Below are 24,309 nucleotides of genomic sequence, written 5' to 3'. Positions count from 1 at the left end.
TCTCTCTTTGTCCCTTGGGAATTTAGAGATCACATCCCTTTCTGGAGTTTTTCCTGGACTTTTGTCACTACTATATGCAGGAGTCTCATGCATCGGATTACTGTATCGTGCCGCTGCTTTAAACTCCCTTAATGGATACACTCCTTCGTCTATCATTCTATTGCCATTCACTTCAGGCATGGTAGGGGGAACAGAAGGCTCGACACCCCCCTCTTTACACAGATTAAGCATCCAGTCTTCAGGAGGTGGGTCTTCCCATTCCTCCTGATACATTTTCCAAATCTCTAAGCTAGATAACCCTTTTTCTAACTTCTTTATCCTGTACGCTGCGTGCAAGTATATGGTCATGTGTTGCAAAACTGCTTTTGACCATGATCCCCCTTGCGGCCATGGCATGAACATTGTATCTGTCGTGCCTTTAACCCATTCTGCTCTATATTGCTCAAACTTGGGTGCATGTTTTGGCAGCTGGTTGCACAGGTGCATGAGCAGAGTAACATCCTCCATCATGACTATTCACACTTGACTGTCAATACTTACCGTCGTTTTACACAGAAAATACTTTTCAGTAAAATAACACAATATGAGTGTGCACCAATAGTCACCGCTCCAAAACTTTGTGTCTCGCTTTACTTCAGTCTACCTGTTCAGTCAATACCTTTGACAACTAAATAAATAAATAATCTACTCTCAGTCTTTTACCACAATCTATTGGTTGTCGCTCTTTGACATTTCATCATTTTCCTTAAAACATTTAATACATACAATATACAGACAGACTAGCCAGCCCACATATACTTCTGCCAACACTCCTCATGTCTACTCTCACCCCTAAAATGACTCTGAACAAAGTGTGAATTGTTTTCTTTAACAGATCTATCTGTTTGTAGCCTAGGCATCCACTTGGATTCTAAAACAACTCCTTCCAGACGTCAATCGACATATGATTCTGTGCTTATCTTATGGATTGCTCCTCGTCCATAAATCTTTACTTGACGCTATTCGCCATTACCTCAAATACCCTACCAAGCCTCTGTTACTTTCTCCCCAATATTAGCCCAACATCTATCATCACTCTTGCAGTCTGCCAGTCAATTAAGGCTTTGTACTTGGCCTTGCAGAAGCTCTCTGTGCCTGAGAAAAAAAACAGAGCATCTTCTTGGTTTCAGAGTAGCTCGACCCGATGTCTATTTTGATCTGACCATGTGACTGGAGACCGTATTTTCAAGCTATTTGCAGCATTTAATATTATTAAATGATGAAGATCTTGACGCCTTCAGTGTTTTTCAATTCCACCTCAAACAGAAGTTTGTTTCTTTCTCACGTTCATGTAACTACTGGATCGACAACCAGGTTCCCCGTTGCCTCAACTTCTTGTTGCTGGGCCAGCCAAGCCTTTCTTGTATTTCTTCATCGCCTTTAGTTATTTTCTAACTGCGCCACACTGAACATCCCTTGCAATCACAGGGCTTCAAGCCTTGCATCGTGGAATATCCAGGTTCTATACATTCCTATGTATTATACATTGGCGCATCGCTGCAACTATTCACTACGCAGCCAGCCTTAAGATTATTTAGTCTGCTTGCGTTACTGTGTCTGTACAAGTGTGAACAGACTTTGCATTTTCTTCAGTGTTTCTGTAGCATGAGCATCTTCATCTTCATCTCGAGCCTGAAATGTTGCACATCTTTACCACCTCCTCTTTAGATCTTTTAGAATGTGTATGTTCTTTCACCTCATGTATCTTTTCTGGGTGCATCAGTTCTGCTCCGCATGATGTCACCAGTCTTCTTTTTCACTAATTTTCACAATAGATTCCTTGTTTCCAGGATTCTCTGTGGTACATCCTCACTGGCAGCGCACGTGTCTCCATTTCTGGTTCCCAACATATAGGCAACATGGGTCCGGAGCTTTTGGTGGGGGTACCTGCCTCCTTCTCTACACTGCCATGAAGTTCTCCATGCAAAGTCCTACAATAGCATTTTGCAATGGAGGAACAACACCTTTCCTAAAAACACCACAATCTGCCAAAGAAAAAATGTGGCATGCTGACAGCAAAGCCTCCATCCCTGCATGTCTCATAAAACAGCCCTTGTCACTGTCAATTATCCTTGCCAAGTCCTATCTTTGCATTAAAAAATAAATAGAGAACGTACAGCACCTGCAAAGTGTTGCTAGAACCTACAGAACAACTCTTTCCTGTAGTAAAGTGCCTAAGCCCGACATTTGACAAGGTGGCAGCACCACTATTCGGATATACCAAAGGATTCACACGACTACTGTAATCGTAAATGTGGCAGATATTATAAGAAATGTTTGCAGTGAAACTTGTGCACACACTGTTACCATAGACATATACTGAAATGTACTTTTGGAGCTAAAAAGCATGCAATCTTCCCTCCAATACTTCCACCCACCTCAAAATGGGTGTGCAGGAGCTCAGAATTAGGCCCTGCCTTCCTTACTTTGCATAGGAAAATACTAATCTTTTATGGTAAACTATAGCATCAGTGCCAAGTGCCCAACCTTTACTCTTCAGCTAAATCTCTGGGTTTTGTTCTTGAGTCCTCACCTCCTTTTTGAGAGCAATTGGTATTAAACTGTCTGCCGGCAGCAGTCTGTTTTATATGTTTTTTTTAGTGCTGGAATGAAGGTTGAAGGAGATGCTAGCCGCAGACTGGTGCGACAGCGGACTTCAGAGAGGCTGATAAGGGAGCATGGAGGATAGGAGAGGAGGAAAAGAGAGGGGAGCAAACATATAGAGAAGGGGACAGAGGTAAAATCAGCACCCAACATGGAGCATAGATTCTGGAGAATCTTTAGGATCCATGAATACACCGGATAATTGTTTGAAAGGCCTGGATCCTGACTAGCTCTCGGGATCCCCACAATAGACCCAGGGTGCAAATAAAACATATTAACAAAATAAATACTTTTTCACCAATGTACACTTTATGTCTTGTATGCATACAAAGCTGAACATGCATGGTTTTTTTCAGTGATTTTTACCATTATTTCTGCAATCGTGCTATGCTGTAAATAACAAATATTCCTATTAAGAAGTTTAATGTTTTACAATGTATTGACTTCAGCATGCTAAAGGGGTGAGCCAGCACCCAGGAGTTAAACTTGTAGGTTAAACTTAGATTACAATAGGAAGTGCACATCTACCTCACTGATCCGGTTGACTGGCATAGCTCACTCGGTTAATGCCTTCCTGGCAGAATAAACTCTCCAAATTCAACCATCTTTTTTGTTTATGCTTATCTCATTAAAGTATATTTTCCACATGTACACTGACTGTCACACATTGTCTGAGGATAGACATTATAATATGTTTGCATGTACTTCTCTAAGAATATCTGTGCCCTGTGTACTGGTATATGTGCACAGTCCCATATGAACACAATCTCAGCCCCTTCTGTTATAAAAATCCTATCTCAAAAGAAGCAACTACTCTTGACATAATGGGTTACTTCAGACCCATTGGGGGAATATGTCAGAGTAATTGTATACTTGCATCCAAATCCAGAAGCAGTCCAAATGAGTATACACGTTTTATGGTTACACACTCTTTAATGTGAGTGAGTTTTGAGAAAAATGAATTTTACACCAAGCCCAGTGTCCATTATGTGCTTAGTGGTTGAAGCATATAACCCTCATATCACAGACATTTTTCACGGACATTTTGTCACAAATATAAAGTTAAGTGGTCAATCTTATGATCCAAAATGTACTTTGATCTAATAAAAGGCAGCCAGAAATAATCATTGGCGCTATTGATCCCCATCCAATTTCTCAGGTGGCTTGTTCAATGAGTACAATTTGAGTATACCCGACTGTCCATCCTTGAAGTATGATCTATCATAAAACACTATTAATGATTAATCCAGATTGTGATAATGTTGCTGTGTTCAGTGAGACAGGTGTAACATGTGTTATTTTGCCTGCAAAATATGCTTAAAGTGATCATATGAAAGAACATTGTAAATTGTGAAATGCAGCCAGTTTACAATGCTAATGAAGTTAACACACTTTTTTAAATATAATTATCTGAGACTACACACCACACACTATTTTGACTCTCAATATGTCCTTCATTCGTGAATAGCTCATGCTTTGATCAAAACCAATAATCAGTTAATTTTATGAGCTCAAAGTCAAGGTTTTGCATTCTAGCCAGTGATTTGTGGGTTGTGCCATGCATCTGTCACAGTATGCCCAAACACTAATAAAGAATAATAAAATAAACACCATTTTAGACCTTGCAGCCTGGTCCTTTCATCCCTTAGAAGGACCATCAGGACACCTGTGGGTTGTAAGGCCTCAAACCAACGTAACTGAAGGCAGAGGAAATTCAAAGGTCCTTTTCACATGAAAAACTGGATTTTTAAGCACTCACATCAAAACGGCTTTACATGTGTGCTTACAAGGTAAACCAAGACATGAGAAAAATGTCCTCGTGCCAACATAAAGATGTCATGGAAAAGACATGGGGTTCATTACGAGGTTGGAGGTAGCCATGGTGCTAGTAGCACCATGGCTACCCCCTTACCGCATTCCGGGTCCGGGTGTCGGAATAGGGACTTACCGGGGCATTCCAACCTTGGAGGACCCGGTACGTCCCCATTCTGAAAGCCATTCCCCATTCCCATTCGAGCCCCCATAGGGCTCAATGGAAATGGGGAAGGAGCTAATAACGGCCCCGCAAATGGCGGGCCAGTTATTAGCTCCATGGTCCCTTAGCAGCTCCCGCTAAGGGCAGCTGGTAAAACCGGCCTGCCTTAGTGGGACCCGCTAAGGGACCTTGGAATACGGAGGTAAGGGGTTACAGGCACTGGCATCCTTACTGGTGCTGGTAACCCCTTACCTCCAACCTTTCTATGCAGAGCAAATGGCTCTAGCCGGTGCATTCCAGGTTTTACGAGCTGCAGCCACCAACTTTAAACAACTAACTTCATAGAGAATAATAAATAACTCTGGTCAGAGGCTGCCCGACATGGACACATGACTTGTAGGTAGCTGCGCTCCTATTTGAATTAATCTAAAGATTTACGATTAATTAAGAATGACTATTATAACTTTGAACTTTTTCTCAGCAACCATGAGTTGGACTTTCTTGATTAATGTGTCAATTATTAGGTAATTTCCAGGTGATGTTGGTGATACCAAATGCATCCACCTGCAACTCAGGGCACTGTAATGGCCATCTAAAATGGGTTCCTGGATGATCTGAAAATGTCCCTAATTTAAGTGTTGGAGAACTGGTGGGGTGTAAAATTAGAAATATGGGTAATAAATTACATGTTCCTAACTATTATGCTTTGTTTTGCAAAAATGGTGGAACATTGCAAAACTGCCATGCAACATGGTGTGGACCCGGCTGTTTTTTTATTCGATTACCCATGATTAGCTGAAGTGGAAAAGTGGAATATATATATATATATATATATATATATATATATATATAATCTATCTATTTTATGGCAGTTACTAGTAATCACAAAGTATTGGCACATAACTAGTGTTTGCCATGAGAACAAATGGGGATTGCTAATGTGAATTGCCATATGTCTGCTCCAGACTTCTAAACCAATCCTTTGAGAGGGGCTGGATTTGGGAGGAGAGAGATGGGTAACTGTCCAATCCTATTGGTGAGAACTCTTACAGGGTACTCCACAAGACTGAAAACCTGATGGTGTCATTGCTGCTATATAAAGTGAATGCACAATGAGGAAGAGACAGAGCTGCTGATACTTACCACAAGGAATCACCAAATGAGATTGCATCTGGGTGGAGCTGTCTATTGCTAGGGAGGCCTAAAAAAGCAGACTAGACTCTATGGTGAAGCCCTGGAGACCATCCTTGAGAGTGGAGTGGCCAGAACCCTGCCTTGTCCTTCTAGAGGGTCCTACATGCAACTGGCTTTCCTGAACTTTGAGCAGAGGTTTTATATGAAAGAAGCCTTTGCAACGAAAATGTGTATGGATCTTCTGGATTTAAGTCCTTTCCCTTTATAGATGGTGGCAGAACTGTATAGATCCTTAGCCTGTTTAACTAAAACTTATTAATTTAATTAAGGCCCCTTGGCAGAACACCACAGATGATTTTATTAAAATTTGAAATTAGCAAAGCTCATTACCGGTGAGCACTGAAAACCTTAGTCGGTAATTTAATTGGGTAATCTATGGGGCTGGCTTCCCCAACACAGGCTTTTAATTGGAGGGGGATGTAAAATCAAAAATTCTCATATTATCCCTATTTTTGCTATCCAGCTTCCCCAACACAGGCCTTTAAGTGGAGGGGGCAGGGGGAGGTCTGAAATCCCAAATTCTCAAATCGCCCCAATTTCTGATATCCATCTACCCCAACACATTCCTTTATGTGGAGGAGGGTCTGAAATTAAAAATCTCAAATCATCACAATTTATGCTATCCAGCTTCCCAACATAGGCTTTTAAGTGCAGGGGTGTCTGCCATCCCAAATTCCTAAATCATCCCAATGATTCTGCCTGACTTCCCCAACACAGACCAAAGTATTGGGGGGTGGGGGTCAGAATGGGCAGAAAATTTGGCTGCTAAATCACCCTGTGTTATTTTAAAGAAAAACATGTTGGTGAAATCATATTTGCTCTATGCATTGTACCCATCGGTAAACTAAACTGCTAGCCTTTTTAAGCACACAAGAAAATTGAAATTGCACAGCATTGCATACGTACAATTTATTTTCTATTGATCAGTTTAATTTGTAGAAAGTAAATAATTGTGATTTGTGTTATTTTCAACCTACTTGTGCTATTTATTTGGTATTGGCATAGTTGACTTAATGCCAACTTGACGTACTCCCATTTGACCACTTCTTTTTGACCTAATTCGTTAGGTAAAACAGTACACTTTAATAAAAAAAATAGTTGTGGGGAGGGCTAAAGGGAAGTCTGGGGGATATTCCCTCACATAAGGGATAAGTGTGGGGGTTTTCCCTCTGCAGGAGGTCAAAAGGAATTAGGTTAAAAAAAACTAGGGTATATGTGCAGCAGGTCAAGTTTTTTCGGTCAAACAACCCATATCCATTTATTCAAGTTGAGAGACGTTTATTGTGTTGTGCCATGGATAAAGTGGTGTTTTTGTCTGATTTTTCTTAGCGTCTCATTCAAATAAACGTACACATATTTCCTGTATAACGGCCTGGTTCTTGGCTCATTGGTAGTTCAGGTTAAGGGGTCCAACAGGTATTAGATGAATTGGAGATAGAGCTGATTAAAAATAACTGAAATTTACTTTTTATTTTGTGACACTTAACTTGGTGAGAGAAGGAACTCCCAGTGTTGAGCGTGGCTTCTCAATTAACCGTTTTACACCTGCATCCCCTTCAGAGCCTATCTGCATCCCCCTCAAATCCTCTGTAGGTACAATGGTCACAGAATCTGATGCCGACATTCCTGCAGTATACATATAATGGCATTGCATGTCTTCAAATGCAGGTTAGGTTGGTCCCCTCCTCAGGAGATGCCTATGTCACTGATGCTCTCATCAAAATAAGTCTGCATCCCTTTCAAGATATGTGATTTTCTTTAGTTGTGTTGCTGTCAGTAATAACTGGGGTGGTTGTAGCAAATGCATTTCTTGCATATATGCGAGAGAGAGGAGAGAGAGAGAGAGAGAGAGAGAGAGAGAGAGAGAGAGAGAGAGAGAGAGAGAGACTACACACTGCCATAATCACCAACCACTACTACATCCACTGCTCACTGCCTAATGAATAACTGTATCTGATACTCTTACTGCTTACCAGTCTTCATTCACAGCCCTATGCACTGCAGTCACTGCTCAGCCTACCTCATGCTTTGTTCAATTCTGGCTACCTCATTCACTGGCCATCCCGCCTCTGCCACTGGTCATACCTGGTCATTAACTGATACAAATCTCTTGTCCACTCAACCTCACATACTGGTTATTCTACCTCACTAGGTGGTTTCATCATTGACCTTTTTTTTATCCATTGACGGTTTTATGAATGCCTCTGTGTCATCAACTTGTCACACTTCTCTAGTGACCGGTCACACTGTTTTTTTTTTTCACTGGGTTACCATGACTCATTCACTGCTCATTTTTTCATCACATCAATTGCATCATGCTCTGGCCAATGTTCTGCATCTAATGGTGATTATGCTTCATAAGTGGATCATTCTGCCCACCTCAAAATTTACTAGTCACCCAACCTTTCCAGTTGGCATCATGACTTTCTGACTGGCACCTCTGTTTCAGTCGACAGACACCTTACATTGATGTGGGTGACCATACCACACATCATTGGTTTCTCTGCTCCACGCAGTGCCCATCCTATGTCATTTGTTAGTCAATCAGCCTCATATGCACTGGCCACCTTATTTTGCACTCAATAATTACTCAACCTCCAATGTGATAACCATTGCTGGGCAGTCTGCTTCATTTGTTGCTGGTTACTGACTCACAAAATATGATCCCTCACTGCCTTTTATATTAGTATGTATGTGTCCATGTATGTCTGTTGTTTCATAAAGAGTGAACACTTTTAGCTCACGTGCGATATTCCATCACTATATCACTGGTGGAGTGGATCCTTACATAATGGCAACACACATTTTAGATGATTCTTGAAGAGTGATAACTTTGTTTTTGAATTGAAAGGACCCTGGCAGATCATTCTAAGAATGGCAGCCTGGAAAGAGATGAATCTACTACTCAGCTTGGCACATTTAAGTGATGGCTTCACCAGATGGCCTCAAGGTAACACATACAGGGATTGTGAAGAAGCATATGAACGTCATTCACTAGGTAGTGAAATCATCTTGTGTAAGAAGAAAGGCTGTCAAATGTACTTAGCATAGTAAAGATTACGTTAGTCTTGACATTGACCCAATGCAGCTATTGCAGGGCTAAGGAGGAACATACAGATATTTTGAAAGTCAGAAGAAGTCTACATGCTACATTTTACATTTTCAATTGCCCATTTACAGATGACATTAGAAGGCAAAGATGAATTCCAATGCATCATTTCAGTGACAAACAAACAACATCATTAAGAATGATGACCAGGGTGGAACCCATAACTGGTGAAACATTACTTCCGGGTGACTCAACTCAAAAGACAGGTCTGAGCGGTAGAGTAAATTTTTGGGATCAAGAAGAGATTGCCATCACTATGGGCCTCATTATGACCATGCCGGTCCAGTAACAATGGTGCCAGTAAGCCTACCGGCACTGTTGTTACCGGACCGGCATAGTACAACTTTGTGGGCGGGTGCCATGCCACCCGCCAAGGTCAGACCTGGCCGGTAAAATGGCACCCACCTGCAGAGTTTCACGGAAGCACCAGCACCGTTATTAACAGTGCCGGTGCTTCTGTGATCCCCATACCCATTGAGTCCTTTGGGACTGAAATGGGAATGGGGATGAACATTTACCGGTGCCTGACTTCCCGTAAAGGCGGGGTCATAATCCCCTGGTGTTTCAGGCAAGCCAGATGCCGGTTAATATAGCAAGTCTGGCGGCAATTTGCCTGTAGCATCAGCAGGGTTAGCGCTGGACTTGTAATGAGGCCCTATATCTGATGAAGCTGGTTTATGGCCAGGATATTGGGTGCAAAAAGAAGTTCAGGTAGAATGCATTCATTAAGAGTACCTAAAGAGTGCCGATCTAGGCCAATGGCAGCCATGCCATTCACAAGTAAACACAGAGATAATAACTTCAAGAAAGGATGCAGTTTCAAGAGAGAGACTCAATATTAGTTTGGATGATGAGGAGAAAGAACGAGCAAAGTGACTGCTCTATATTCGACTGAGTCCTGAATAGGGTGAGTTGGGCATGGAAAAGATAATCTCAGTTTTCACTTCTTATCGAGCATTGAGTATATAATGGTGTGTATATATATATATATATATATATATATTTTCAGTGAAAAAACTTTGTCAAAGGGACGTTATGATTAAGTTGCGCTACCAACAACCTATGAAATTCAGTGAAAAAACTTTGTTAAAGGGACGTTATGATTAAGTTGCGCTACTAAAAACCTATGAAATTCAGTGAAAAAACTTTGTTAAAGGGATGTTATGGTTCCAGTAAAACTGAAAAACCCTTAAAATTCGCCAGTTATGGTAAGCTAAGCAACCATAACTCGCGCCACCACGTGCACTGCTTAGACTAACACCCATGACATCAAAGATGACATCACAAATGTCATTGATGACATCACTGATGACTTCACATATGAATTTACTTTTCATGAAATGTCTGTATAAGGCATTCTTATTATAATGTTGAGAAAAATGTGTCAAGGATCATTGGAATAAATATTGTGAGCTAATTAGTGCATTAAGCAATGCATTGATATAAATATCATTCTATTATGAATTTCTATTGAGTATACTAAGCTACTCATGCAGAACCTAGGCATTGCGTGCAGCATACATGATGAAGATATAATATTCATAATGTTGATATGTTGAATAATGAAATGATAAATGTTTCTTATTAGAGTTTTGTGTACTGTGAAATATGAAAAAGTAGCTAATAAAACCCACGTATTACATAATTGCGTTATTAAAGACAAAACACAAAGACACAATAACGCATACAAATATGTGTATATACAGGGAAAGTGAAGTAAGCAAAAAAGCAGAAGTAGTAGCAGAAACAATTCATAACCTAACTGATTATCTCTATGCTAATAAATGATTGCTCTGTTGCGTAGCTGCTATTTACTCTATGTATATGTATCACATGATGTGACTGGACCCTAAGGAAAGTAGTGTGAGTACAATGGCCCTCATCATAAGGTTGGCGGAATGGGTTTACCGGCACCGGCACATTTACCCATTCTGGGGGTCAAGAGGAAGACACGGGGCATGAGCGGGGGGTGGGGGGAACAGGAGGACGACATAGGGCATGAGCGGGGGGTGGGGGGAACAAGAGGGAGACACAGGGCATGAGCAGGAGTGGGGGGAACAGGAGGAAGACACGCGCATGAGCGGGGGGTGTGGGGAAACAGGAGGAAGACACAGGGCATGACCGGGGGGTGGGTGGAACAGGAGAGCGACATGGTGCATGAGCGGGGGTGGGGGGAACAGGAGAGAGACACGGGGCATGAGCGGGATGTGGGGGAACAGGAAAGAGACACGGGTCATCAGCGGGGTGTGGGGGAGAACAGGAGAGAGACACGGGGCATGAGCAGGGGGTGGGGGGAAAAGGATGGAGACACATGGCATGAGCGGGGGGTGGGGGGAACAGGAGAGAGACACAGGGCATGAGCGGGGGTGGGGGAACAGGAGAGAGACATGGGGCATGAGCAGGGGGTGGGGGGAACAGGAGAGATACACTGGGCATGAGCGGGGCGTAGGGGGAACAGGAGGGAAACACAGGGAATGAGCGGGGGTGGGGAACAGGAAAGAGACACGGGGCATGAGCAGTGGGTGGGGGGAACAGGAGAGAGACACAGGGCATGAGCAGGGGCTGGGGGAACAGGAGAGAGACATGGGGCATGGACGGGGGTGGGGGGAACAGGAGAGAGACACAGGGCATGAGCGGGGGGTGGGGAGGAACAGGAGGGAGACACGGGGCATGAACAGGGGGTGGGGGGAACAGAAAAGAGACACAGGCATGAGCGGGGGGTGGGTGGAACAGGATAGAGACACAGGGCATGAGCGGGGGTGGGGGGAACAGGAGGGAGACACGGGGCATGAGCAGGGGGTGGGGAGAACAGGAGAGAGACACGGGGCATGAGCGGGGGGTGGGAGGAACAGGAGAGAGACACGGGGCATGAGGGGGGTGGGGGGAACAGGAGGGAGACACGGGGCATGAGCGGGGGGTGGGAGGAACAGGAGAGAGACACAGGGCATGAGCGGGGGTGGGGGAACAGGAGAGATACACGGGGCATGAGCTGGGGGTGGGGGGAACAGGAGAGATACACTGGGCATGAGTGGGGCATAGGGGGAACAGGAGGAAGACACGGGGCATGAGCAGGGTGTGGGTGGAACAGGAGATAGACAGAGGGCATTAGCGGGGGTGGGGGAACAGGAGAGAGACACGGTGCATGAGCGGGGGGTGGGGGGAACATGAGAGATACACTGGGCATGAGCGGGGCGTAGGCGGAACAGGAGGGAGACATGGGGAATGAGCAGGGGTGGGGGGAATAGGAGAGAGACACGGTGTATGAGCAGGGGGTGGGGGAACAGGAGGGAGACACGGGCATGAGCAGGTGGTGGGGGGAACAGGAAAGAGACACGGGCATGAGCGAGGGGTGGGAGGAACAGGAAAGAGACACGGGGCATGAGCAGGGGGTGGGGGGAACAGGAAAGAAACACGGGGCATGAGCGGGGGGTGGGGGAACAGGAGAGAGACACGGGGCATGAGCGGGGGTTGTGGGGAACAGGAGGAAGACACGGGGCATGAGTGGGGGGTGGGGGGGAACAGGAGGGAGACACGGGATGAGCAGGTGGTGGGGGAAGAGGAAAGAGACACGGGCATGAGCGAGGGGTGGGAGGAACAGGAAAGAGACACGGTGCATGAGCGGGGGTGGGTGGAACAGGAGAGACACACAGGGCATGAGCGGGGGGATGGGGGAACAAGAGAGAGACACAGGGCAGGAGCGGGGGGCGGGGGGAACAGGAGGGAGACACGGGGTATGAGCGGGGGTGGGGTGAACAGGAGAGAGACACGGAGCATGAGCGGGGGTGGGGGGAACAGGAGGAAAACACGGGGCATGAGCAGGGGTGGGGGAATAGGAGGAAGACACGGGGCATGAGCGGGGCGTGGGGGGAACACGAGAGAGACACAGGACATGAGCAGGGGGTGGGGGGAACAAGAGGAACACACGGGGCATGAGCGGGGGGTGGGAGGAACAGGAGGAAGACACGGAGCATGAGCAGGGGGTGGGGGAACAGTAGAGAGACACGGGGCATGAGCGGGGGGTGGGGGGAACAGGAGAGAGACACCGGGCATGAGCAGGAGGTGGGGGGGAACAGGAGGGAGACATGGGGCATGAGCGGGGGGTGGGGGGGAACAGGAGGGAGACACAGGGCATGAGCGGGGGGTAGGGGGAACAGGAAAGAGACACAGGGCACGAGTGGGGGGTGGGGGGAACAGGAGGGAGACACGGGGCATGAGCAGGATGTGGGGGAACAGGAAAGAGACACGGGTCATCAGCGGGGTGTGGGGGAGAACAGGAGAGAGACACGGGGCATGAGCGGGGGGTGGGGGGAAAAGGAGGGAGACACAGGGCATGAGCGGGGGGTGGGGGGAACAGGAGAGAGACACAGGGCATGAGCCTGGGTGGGGGAACAGGAGAGAGACACGGGGCATGAGGAGGTGGTGGGGGGAACAGGAGAGACACACTGGGCATGAGCGGGGCGTAGGTGGAACAGGAGGGAGACACAGGGAATGAGCGGGGGTGGGGAACAGGAGAGAGACACGGGGCATGAGCAGTGGGTGGGGGGAACAGGAGAGAGACACAGGGCATGAGCAGGGGCTGGGGGAACAGGAGAGAGACATGGGGCATGGACGGGGTGGGGGGAACAGGAGAGAGACACAGGGCATGAGCGGGGGGTGGGGAGGAACAGGAGGGAGACACGGGGCATGAGCAAGGGGTTGGGGGAACAGAAAAGAGACACAGGCATGAGCGGGAGGTGGGTGGAACAGGAAAGAGACACAGGGCATGAGCGGGGGTGGGGGGCACAGGAGGGAGACACGGGGCATGAGCAGGGGGTGGGGAGAACAGGAGAGAGACACGGGGCATGAGCAGGGGGTGGGGGGTACAGGAGAGAGACACGGGGCATGAGCGGGGGGGTGGCGAACAGGAGGAATTCACAGGGCATGAGCGGGCAGTGGGGGGAACAGGAGAGAGACACGGGGCATGAGGGGGGTGGGGGGAACAGGAGGGAGACACGGGGCATGAGCGGGGGGTGGGAGGAACAGGAGAGAGACACAGGGCATGAGCGGGGGTGGGGGAACAGGAGAGAGACACGGGGCATGAGCTGGGGGTGGGGGGAACAGGAGAGATACACTGGGCATGAGTGGGGCATAGGGGGAACAGGAGGAAGACACGGGGCATGAGCGGGGTGTGGGTGGAACAGGAGAGAGACACGGGGCATGAGGGGGTTGGGGGGAACAGGAGGGAGACACGGGGCATGAGCGGGGGGTGGGGGAACAGGAGAGATACACTGGGCATGAGCGGGGCGTAGGGGGAACAGGAGGGAGACATGGGGAATGAGCAGGGGTGGGGGAATAGGAGAGAGACATGGGGTATGAGCAGGGGGTGGGGGGAACAGGAGGGAGACACGGGCATGAGCAGGTGGTGGGGGGAACAGGAAAGAGACACGGGCATGAGCGAGGGGTGGGAGGAACAGGAAAGAGACACGGGGCATGAGCAGGGGGTGGGGGGAACAGGAGAGACACACGGGGCATGAGCGGGGGGTGGGGGAACAGGAGAGAGACACGGGGCATGAGCGGGGGTTGTGGGGAACAGGAGGAAGACACGGGGCATGAGTGGGGGGTGGGGGGTAACAGGAGGGAGACACGGGATGAGCAGGTGGTGGGGGAAGAGGAAAGAGACACGGGCATGAGCGAGGGGTGGGAGGAACAGGAAAGAGACACGGTGCATGAGCGGGGGTGGGTGGAACAGGAGAGACACACGGGGCATGAGCGGGGGGATGGGGGAACAAGAGAGAGACACAGGGCATGAGCGGGGGTTGTGGGGAACAGGAGGAAGACACGGGGCATGAGTGGGGGGTGGGGTGAACAGGAGAGAGACACGGAGCATGAGCGGGGGTGGGGGGAACAGGAGGAAAACACGGGGCATGAGCAGGGGTGGGGGAATAGGAGGAAGACACGGGGCATGAGCGGGGCGTGGGGGGAACACGAGAGAGACACAGGACATGAGCAGGGGGTGGGGGGAACAAGAGGAACACACGGGGCATGAGCGGGGGGTGGGAGGAACAGGAGGAAGACACGGAGCATGAGCAGGGGGTGGGGGAACAGTAGAGAGACACGGGGCATGAGCGGGGGGTGGGGGGAACAGGAGAGAGACACCGGGCATGAGCAGGAGGTGGGGGGGAACAGGAGGGAGACATGGGGCATGAGCGGGGGGTGGGGGGGAACAGGAGGGAGACACAGGGCATGAGCGGGGGGTAGGGGGAACAGGAAAGAGACACAGGGCACGAGTGGGGGGTGGGGGGAACAGGAGGGAGACACGGGGCATGAGCGGGATGTGGGGGAACAGGAAAGAGACACGGGTCATCAGCGGGGTGTGGGGGAGACCAGGAGAGAGACACGGGGCATGAGCGGGGGGTGGGGGGAAAAGGAGGGAGACACAGGGCATGAGCGGGGGGTGGGGGGAACAGGAGAGAGACACAGGGCATGAGCCTGGGTGGGGGAACAGGAGAGAGACACGGGGCATGAGCAGGTGGTGGGGGGAACAGGAGAGATACACTGGGCATGAGCGGGGCGTAGGTGGAACAGGAGGGAGACACAGGGAATGAGCGGGGGTGGGGAACAGGAGAGAGACACGGGGCATGAGCGGGGGTTGTGGGTAACAGGAGGAAGACACGGGGCATGAGTGGGGGGTGGGGGGTAACAGGAGGGAGACACGGGATGAGCAGGTGGTGGGGGAAGAGGAAAGAGACACGGGCATGAGCGAGGGGTGGGAGGAACAGGAAAGAGACAAGGTGCATGAGCGTGGGTGGGTGGAACAGGAGAGACACACGGGGCATGAGCGGGGGTGGGGGAACAGGAGAGAGACACGGGGCATGAGCGGGGGTTGTGGGGAACAGGAAGAAGACACGGGGCATGAGTGGGGGGTGGGGGGTAACAGGAGGGAGACACGGGATGAGCAGGTGGTGGGGGAAGAGGAAAGAGACACGGGCATGAGCGAGGGGTGGGAGGAACAGGAAAGAGACAAGGTGCATGAGCGTGGGTGGGTGGAACAGGAGAGACACACGGGGCATGAGCGGGGGGATGGGGGAACAGGAGATAGACACAGGGCAGGAGCGGGGGATGGGGGGAACAGGAGGGAGACACGGAGCATGAGCGGGGGTGGGGGGAACAGGAGGAAAACACGGGGCATGAGCAGGGGTGGGGGAATAGGAGGAAGACACGGGGCATGAGCGGGGGTGGGGGGAACAGGAGAGAGACACAGGACATGAGCAGGGGGTGGGGGGAACAAGAGGAACACACGGGGCATGAGCGGGGGGTGGGAGGAACAGGAGGAAGACACGGGGCATGAGCAGGGGGTGGGGGAACAGTAGAGAGACACGGGGCATGAGCGGGGGGTGGGGGGAACAGGAGAGAGACACTGGGCATGAGCAGGAGGTGGGGGGGAACAGGAGGGAGACATGGGGCATGAGCGGGGGTTGGGGGGAACAGGAGGGAGACACAGGGCATGAGCGGGGGGTAGGGGGAACAGGAAAGAGACACAGGGCACGAGTGGGGGGTGGGGGGAACAGGAGGGAGACACGGGGCATGAGCGGGGGGGTCATACACAAGGCTGCTGGTGTCTTACTGTGCAAGTGGCAGATCCCGCTCCTCGGCCCTCCGCAGGCCACCATGTGACGATGGCGTGTCTCCTGGCAGTCTGCAGCAGCCCAGGACTGTTTGTATGCAGGGGTGATGCAAACGATAAACAAAGATGGCGGGCGTCTCTGAAAAAACAACTCACTGCACGCCTCACCGCAGCCAATGGGAGAGCGTGTCACATGTCTGCGGACATCATGCAAACAGCTTGCCCAATCCCTGTCCTGTCCACGGAGTGAACAGGGAAGTGTGTCCGCGAAGTGGACATAGATATCACACATTTTTTTCACTTACAATTTTGTCATTTAAAAAAAAAACTACTGGACGGATTTACACCAAATAAAAAAAAATCACGCTTTCGGGACCAAGCCGCCGGTCCTGCGACAAATTTGGTGTAAATCTGTCCATTCGTTTGGACTGTAGGCGTGAGCAAAGTTTTTTCCCATTATGTCTATGGGAAGAAAATAAGTTTTGGGACCCCTCCTATAACTTTACCCCCCCGGACCAAACCTCACCAAACTTTGCAAAAAACTTCAATGGGTCATATTCTTTTTTTGCAAAGTTTGGTGAGGATTCGTCCAGGGGGAGCGAAGTTATAAGCCGTCCAAAAAGGGCTCTTCCTATGGAAACAGCAATTTAACCATAACTACATGGCCACTACTGTATATATATATTCCCTACAAAAAAAAACTTTGTTGAGGGGACGTTATGGTTAAGTTGTCGTACCAAATACCTGTGCACTTCACTACAAAAAATGTTCACCCTCCCCTTTATGCTTCACATTAAAAACGAAAAACCCCTGAAATTCGCCAGTTATGGCAGACTGAGCCCCCTTAATTGCCAACACCACTGTGCACTGCTAACTCTAACACCCAGAACATGAAAGATGTCATCTCACATGTCACTCATGACATCACTGACGGCATTACATGTTTAGCCCCTTTGTTAGTGCACTGTGCACAGTGGTGTTGGCAAGTAAGGGGGCTCAGTCTGCCATAACTGGCGAATTTCATGGGTTTTTTCATTTTTAATGTGAAGCATAAACAGGAGGGCGAACATTTTTTGTTGTTGTGAAGTGCACAGGTATTTGGTACGGCAACTTAACCATAACGTCCCCTCAACTAAGTTTTTTTAAGTGAATTTTACAGGTATTTGGGAGTGCAACGTAATCATAACGTCCCTGTAGCAAAGTTTTTCTTATAACTGAATGCCATACATTTTTTTTTTAAATTTAGCTTTATTGGTTTTGCGAGAAACAAAAGGAAGCAAACAGTATTCAAACAAGATCATACATCTGCCAGAGGTACAAGTCGAACAAACAGTGCATAGTAAAACAGTATACTAGAATCTCTTGGTAGTGCGACAGTCCCGATTGTCTGGAAGTGTCTCATTGACTGTTCGCCAAAGCCCACTCCCACCCCCCCCCCGGGTGGGAGTACAATAGTTTGACAAAAGTATTAGTATCATATGATTGACACAGTGTCACATCCGACAGTACCATGGTCGCTGCAAGTAAGAGTCTCATCCTTTGTGGTGTTCCTTAGGTGTAGCATCATTCGGGCAGGTTTTTGGGGGTTCCTCTGGTTGGGAGTCGTAAGTAGGTGTGATATATGTATTCTTGAAGTCCATCCATAGAGTTTCGCATTTCACCGATTTATTGTGCAGGGAGGCAGTGATTGTTTCCATTACATAAATGCTCGTGGCCAATTTAATCCACTCGGTTTTACCTGGAACCTGAGGGGATTTCCACTTGGTCGCTATTAGGGCCCTCGCAGCCAGTAATAGCTGGGGAGCCAGGCCTTTGACCCAAAACCAATCCTCCTCGACTCTCTCAAGGCCAAACAGAACGAGGTGTGGGTCAAGTTCTCTATGGATGTCATCCACTTCTTTGATCCATCCCAGGACTTCAGTCCAAAACACTTTGATGTGCGGACAGCTCCACCACATGTGCCAGTAGTTGGCAGTTTCTCCGCAGTTTCTCCAGCACTTTGGGCTCATGGACTGGGACATTTTGGAGAGTCGAAGCGGATCGTATTGCCATCGGTGTAGGAGTTTTATTGCATGCAGCTTATACTGGTTGGATATGAGGATTTAGGCGCAGCTCTGCACATTAAGTCCCATTGTTCGGGAAGTATCTCTTCGCCAAGGTCTATTTCCCATCTGGCCCTAAGGGGTTCCGTAGTCCCGCCGCCTGCACCCAATAGCGTTTGATACATTATTGAGATAAGGCCTTTCATTTCCGTTCTAGAGTCTAGGAGTTTCTCAAAGGCGGTAAGATCTCTTCTCAGTTTTTCTCTCCATTCGGTTCTCGTTAACACCCCTTTTAGCTGGATGAAGTGAAATGTCGATAGAGTACCTATCCCCAGTGCCGTTGACAGGTCAGGTAGTGTGATAAACTCATCCTTTTTCTGGAGGTGTCCCACCCTCTCCAGGCCTGCCTCGTACCATGACTGGAACCGGTCTAGGTTCGGGATTTGGTCATTTATGTCAGGAGACCACAAGTGACTGAGCGGGGATGGCCAGGTGGTAACTTCTCGCATCTCTTTCCCAGTGCGCCATATAGTCCATATGGTGGATAGTATGGGATGGTGCTTAATTCTCTTTTGGACCCGTTGGTATGGTGACCACAGCCACTCTGCCACTGTGGCGGGGGACAAGTAGTGGTTGTCCATCTGGAGCCATTGTAGGTGTTTGTGGTCTCTGAAGTGTGGGATTAGGACGCGCAACTGAGTGGCATTTTAGTATTTTGTCAGATCGGGAAGACCTAATCCACCCCTATCCTTGGGGAGAATAAGTGTGTCATATGAGATCCTCGGTCTTTTTCCCTGCCAGAGGAACCGCAGCATGATCTTTCGGGCATCCATGAAGAATTTTTGGGGTATCTCTATCGGTAACATCTGAAAGGGGTAGAGGAAACGGGGGAGGCACACCATCTTGACGGCATTGATGCGCCCCAGCCAAGAGATCGTCAGTTTGCTTCATTTCTCAAGGTCTCTCTCAAAGCTTTGAAGGAGCGGGGGGAAGTTAGCCTCATAGAGGTCGTCTAGGGTTTTGGTGATCTGTATGCCCAAGTATCGTAATGTTGTGTGTTCTACCTTGAGCCCTAAGGGGAGGAACTTGGTGTCATTATCATCTGGGGTACCCTGGAGTGGAAAGAGTATGGATTTGGACATGTTTACTTTAAACCCAGAGAACCCGCCATATTCTTCTATTAGATTTAGGGCATGGGGAATGGAGGTCATAGGTTTAGTTAGGTGTAAAAGGATGTCATCAGCGTACAGCCCTGCCTTGTATTACGTCCCTTCTAGCCGTATTCCCTCTATTCGGGGGTCGTTCCTTATTTTTTGGGCTAAGGGCTCCAGGGAAAGTGCAAACAGGATTGCGGAAAGTGGGCATCCTTGTCTGGTCCCCCGTTGCAATTCAAACCATCTGGAATATTCCCCGTTCACAAATATTGATGCTTTGGGAGAGGTGTATATTGCTCGTACTCCATCATGGAATTTAGAGCCTATCCCTACTTTCTGGAGTACTGCACCCAGGAAATCCCATTCCACCCTATCGAAGGATTTTTCTGCGTCAATCGATAGGAGGGCCGGGTCATCTGATATACTGTGCCCCACATGGAGAAGGTGTAGAGTTTTACGCATGGTGTCGGCGCCCTGCCTCCCAAGGATAAATCCCACCTGGTCAGGGTGGACCAGATTGGGCATTAAAGTTTCCAGTCTGGCTGCCAATACTCGGGCGTAAATCTTCGCATCGAGGTTGAGGAGGGAAATGGGGCGGTATGACCCGCATAGTTTGGGATCTCTACCCTCTTTAGGGATGACAGTTATGAGGGCTTTCTTAAAGGAATCTGGTGCGATCCCAGAACTCATTATCTCATTAAAGAGCTCCATGAGAAAGGGTGATAGTTGCTCAGCGAAGGTCTTATAGAAGCCGGCCGTATAACCATCCTCGCCTGGTGACTTCCCCATTGTAAGCCGTTTGATCGCCTCTCGTGTCTCGTGTTCGGTTATTGGGCTATCGAGGAGTTCGGACTCTGTGTGTGATATTGTGGGCATAGTAATTGGGGACAGGTAAGAGGATATATCAGGGTGAGCCGCAAGCAGCTCAGAGGTATATAGGTTTTCGTAAAAAGTGGCGAAGCTCTCGGGTATCGAGTAGGGTGGATGCATCATGAGTTGGTGGGCTCTTTTATCTCTTTCACCTTGCGTTCTTCCCTTCTTTCCCTGAGCCTGGCGGCTAAGAGTGCATCAGCCTTGTCCCCCTTCTCATAATATGTCTGTTTCAGGAATTGCAACTTCCGCACACCTGGCCGTGTTCTAACAGCCGTAGTTCCTCTCTTTTACGTTGGGCCATGTCTAGTTTGGAGGAGTCCACCGTCGTTTTGTCTCTTATTCCCGCTTCCAGCTGGTATATTTCTGTGCAGAGTTTGTTTTCTACAATTTTACGCTCTCTCTTTTTAGAGGAGCCCTCACGTATTAATATACCCCTCCATGTGGCCTTCCCCGCTTCCCAGATCACCTGTTTGGAGACCTCTCCGTTGTCATTCGTCTTGAAATATTCTTCGATCTCGGTTTCCATTTCATTTCTGAACGCCGCATTGGTCCAGAGGGACTCGTTGCATCGCCAGGATCCCCCAGCGGCAGGCAGGTCGGCCCAGTCGACATCTGCTAGGACCATGTCATGATCTGTCCATGTTGTCGGGATAATGTTGGTATGACTTGTTGACCTTGCAAGGTCAGGTGCAAGGAATATATAGTCTATGCGTGAGAATGTGTGATGGGGGTTCGAGTAGAAGGTGAAACCCCCTTCGTCAGGATGTTGTATTCTCCACACATCTCGTAGATCGTAAAGTTCCATCATGGAAGCGAATTCAGTGCGATCCCCTCTATGCTGGGCCCGCGTGTCGGGGTTGCCTGGCTTCCAGTCAACAGATGGGTCCACCCACTGATTAAAGTCGCCTCCTATGATGAGGTGGCCTGCAGTCTCTAGTACTATTTTGGGAATCGTTCTCCGAAGGAATGCAGCTTGCCCGCTATTAGGCGAGTATATGGCAGCAATCGTGACCTGAACTCTTGCGATTTTCCCCACTATCAGGAGGGCTCGCCCACTCACATCCGACCAGGTCTTCTCTAGCTCAAAGCCTACTCCCTTCCTGATGAGAATCCCAACCCCTCCTTTCCTGAGTGGGCCAGAGCCCCAGAATTCCAAACCCCCCCGATTCCCCAAGACCGTTCACTCCTCTCCTCTGGCAAATTTCGTCTCTTGTATGAGGAGGATGTCAATGTCGGATCTTCGGAATTCTCTGTGCACTAGCGATCTCTTAGTAGGGGAATTCAGTCCCTTAACATTGATAGTCCCAATTCTGAGGAGACCCTTGCCCTTAGATTTCTCATGTGATGCCATCAGCGGTTTGGAGACTAGGATCTCTCACCATCAGCGAGCAGAAAGGCAAGTGGGTGCCCTGTGTCATCTTGGCTGTGATACTTCGGAGCAAACATATTGTTATCTGTACATGTCCCAAGTGTTCGTTACCTCTCTCCCCTTTTCCCGTATTCCACCATGATTGGTGGCGCTCGCTTGAGCTTGCAAACAGGGGGTGCTGCATCGGCTGCTGTTGACGGCGTCCGGGACAGACTGGATGGGAGTATGCAGTTCATCGGCGGACCATCAGTAGGGACCGTTGACCTATGGTCCCGAGCAAATTTACCATCGTAACTTAAGGGTGAGCCCCCATCTCTTCTCCCCCTCCCCCTCCCCCAAACATTATGCAATTTCAACAGTAATAACAATAAACATGTGAAATTTCAACGTTACGTGTGGCTTTCAGGACTTTCCGCAGGAGTCCACGTCATCTCCCATTCCTGGGGGTGCCCTGTCAGCAGCGTGTGATTCCGCTATGTTGCATCCCCGCGGGAGACAGTGCCATGTGTTTGAATATGACTGTAGCTAGCACAATTCCAGCGTGGCTTCTCTTGGTTAATCTTGATCGGGGGTGTTGTTGGGGCATCTAAATTTTCTCGATCCCTTTACCCTCTTGCGCCTAGGGCCCTGGAGCTCCCAATGCAATCGCGGTCGTCCGTCATCGCCGCCTTCCTTGCTCCGCGGGTCTGCACAGAGGAGATCGACTATGCAGTCTTTGATTTTGTCTTCAGAGCGTAGGACTATTTTCTTGCTGCCGTGCCCAAATGTAAGCGAGAAGGGGTATCCCCATCTATACCTTGTGCCCTGGTCCTTGAGCCATTTCGTGAGGGGGCTGCAAAGGCGTCTTAGGGCTAAAGTTAATGAGGATAGATCTTGGAAGATGGCGATTTGAGCGCCTCCCATTGTGAGCGGGCCTCCAGACCTGGCCTTCTCAAGAATTCTAGCTTTGTCTTGGTATCAATGAAACCTGGCCAGAACAGACCGCGGACCGCCGGGTGGCCCACCGGCTCTATGTATGCATTCGGTTTTGGGCTCATCGATGTCTTCATTGGCGGTCAATATTCTAATGATGTCGTGGATGGTGTCTTTGAGATCTTTTTCAGTTTCACCTTCGCGCTCCGGAATACCGAAAAAGCAGAGGTTATTTCTCCTTTCTCTGTTTTCTAAGTCATCCATCTTGAGCCTCGCCTTGACTTCTCTTTTTTCGATGTTTCGGATCCGTACATCCATCTGAACTTCAACGGTGTCAATCGAGGCCTGGTTATTTTCCACACTTTCCAATCGTTCTTCGAATCTGTCCATCCTCTGAGTGATTTTGTCAATCTTACCGCCGAGGTTGGCTCCCATGTTTTTTATTTCGTTCAATAGTGTGGCGATGTCTCCTTTGGTGGCGGCGGCACCCGCTTCCGATGGGTCCGTGGTCATTGCACCTGTAGATCCGCAAGGCGAGACGTACGGTTCGTAGGCAAATCTGGCCAGTTTGTGGCGTAGGTCCATGCGACAAAATCCTGGTTAGAGGAGGCACACGCCCCTGAGCAGGCGGCCCTACCCTCTATGAGGATGCTCGGGTTGTGGGATCCGTATTGTCTCCGGTCTCCAGCACTTCGTATGATGTGGGACAGATCCTTGGTTCAGCTCCGGGGGGAGTCATGGGTATCCGCAACGCGGGCCCCAAATGGGGGGTATGTGTGGTTCTGGGGTGCGCACTTGGAGGAAGTCCAACCGACCGCTCTTCTCCCTCTGGCGTAGTATGTTGTGCAGGGAGCGGCAGGGCTGGAGGGTCACGCGTGTTACGTGGCACAGCCAGGCGCGGCCTCTGGTACCGCGGAGTTTTGCGTAAAAGTGTCTCACTCACCCCGTGCAGCCGCCCGGTATCCTTGGGAGTCTTTGGGCACGCTGTCTCACGCGGGCGAGGGATCACCACCACAAGCTTGGGGCACAGATGCGCACCACGGGTAACGCCTATCGCACGGGCCACGCTACGCCAGGCTTCGCTGCCTCCGTGGCGCAGCGTTTAGGCACTTCTGAAACTGCCGAGTTCTCGGTCAAAATGGGTCAGATTTTTGTTGGGTTTTTTCTTAGCTGCGGGGGGGTCCGTTCAGATCACAGAATTTCGAACTTTCGTGGGGGGGGTCCTTCAGCGGGGGCTCATTCCGCTTATCGGGACCGCAGGGATGGAGCTCACGCAGGAGAGATGCTCATCCGTGCGCCCCCTGGTGGCCAGTCCACCATACATTTTTAATAGTGTAAATGCATCATAATAGTACTTTAACAAAAATGTTGTACTACACTTATCAGAGTTCTAAGAGTAACACATAAGCATAGTACTGTAAAGGAATATTTGAAG

This window comes from Ambystoma mexicanum, chromosome 11 (assembly GCF_040938575.1).
Source record: "Ambystoma mexicanum isolate Mex_15411 chromosome 11, UKY_AmexF1_1, whole genome shotgun sequence".
Lineage (NCBI taxonomy): Eukaryota > Metazoa > Chordata > Amphibia > Caudata > Ambystomatidae > Ambystoma > Ambystoma mexicanum.
This window is presented reverse-complemented; position numbering follows the sequence as displayed.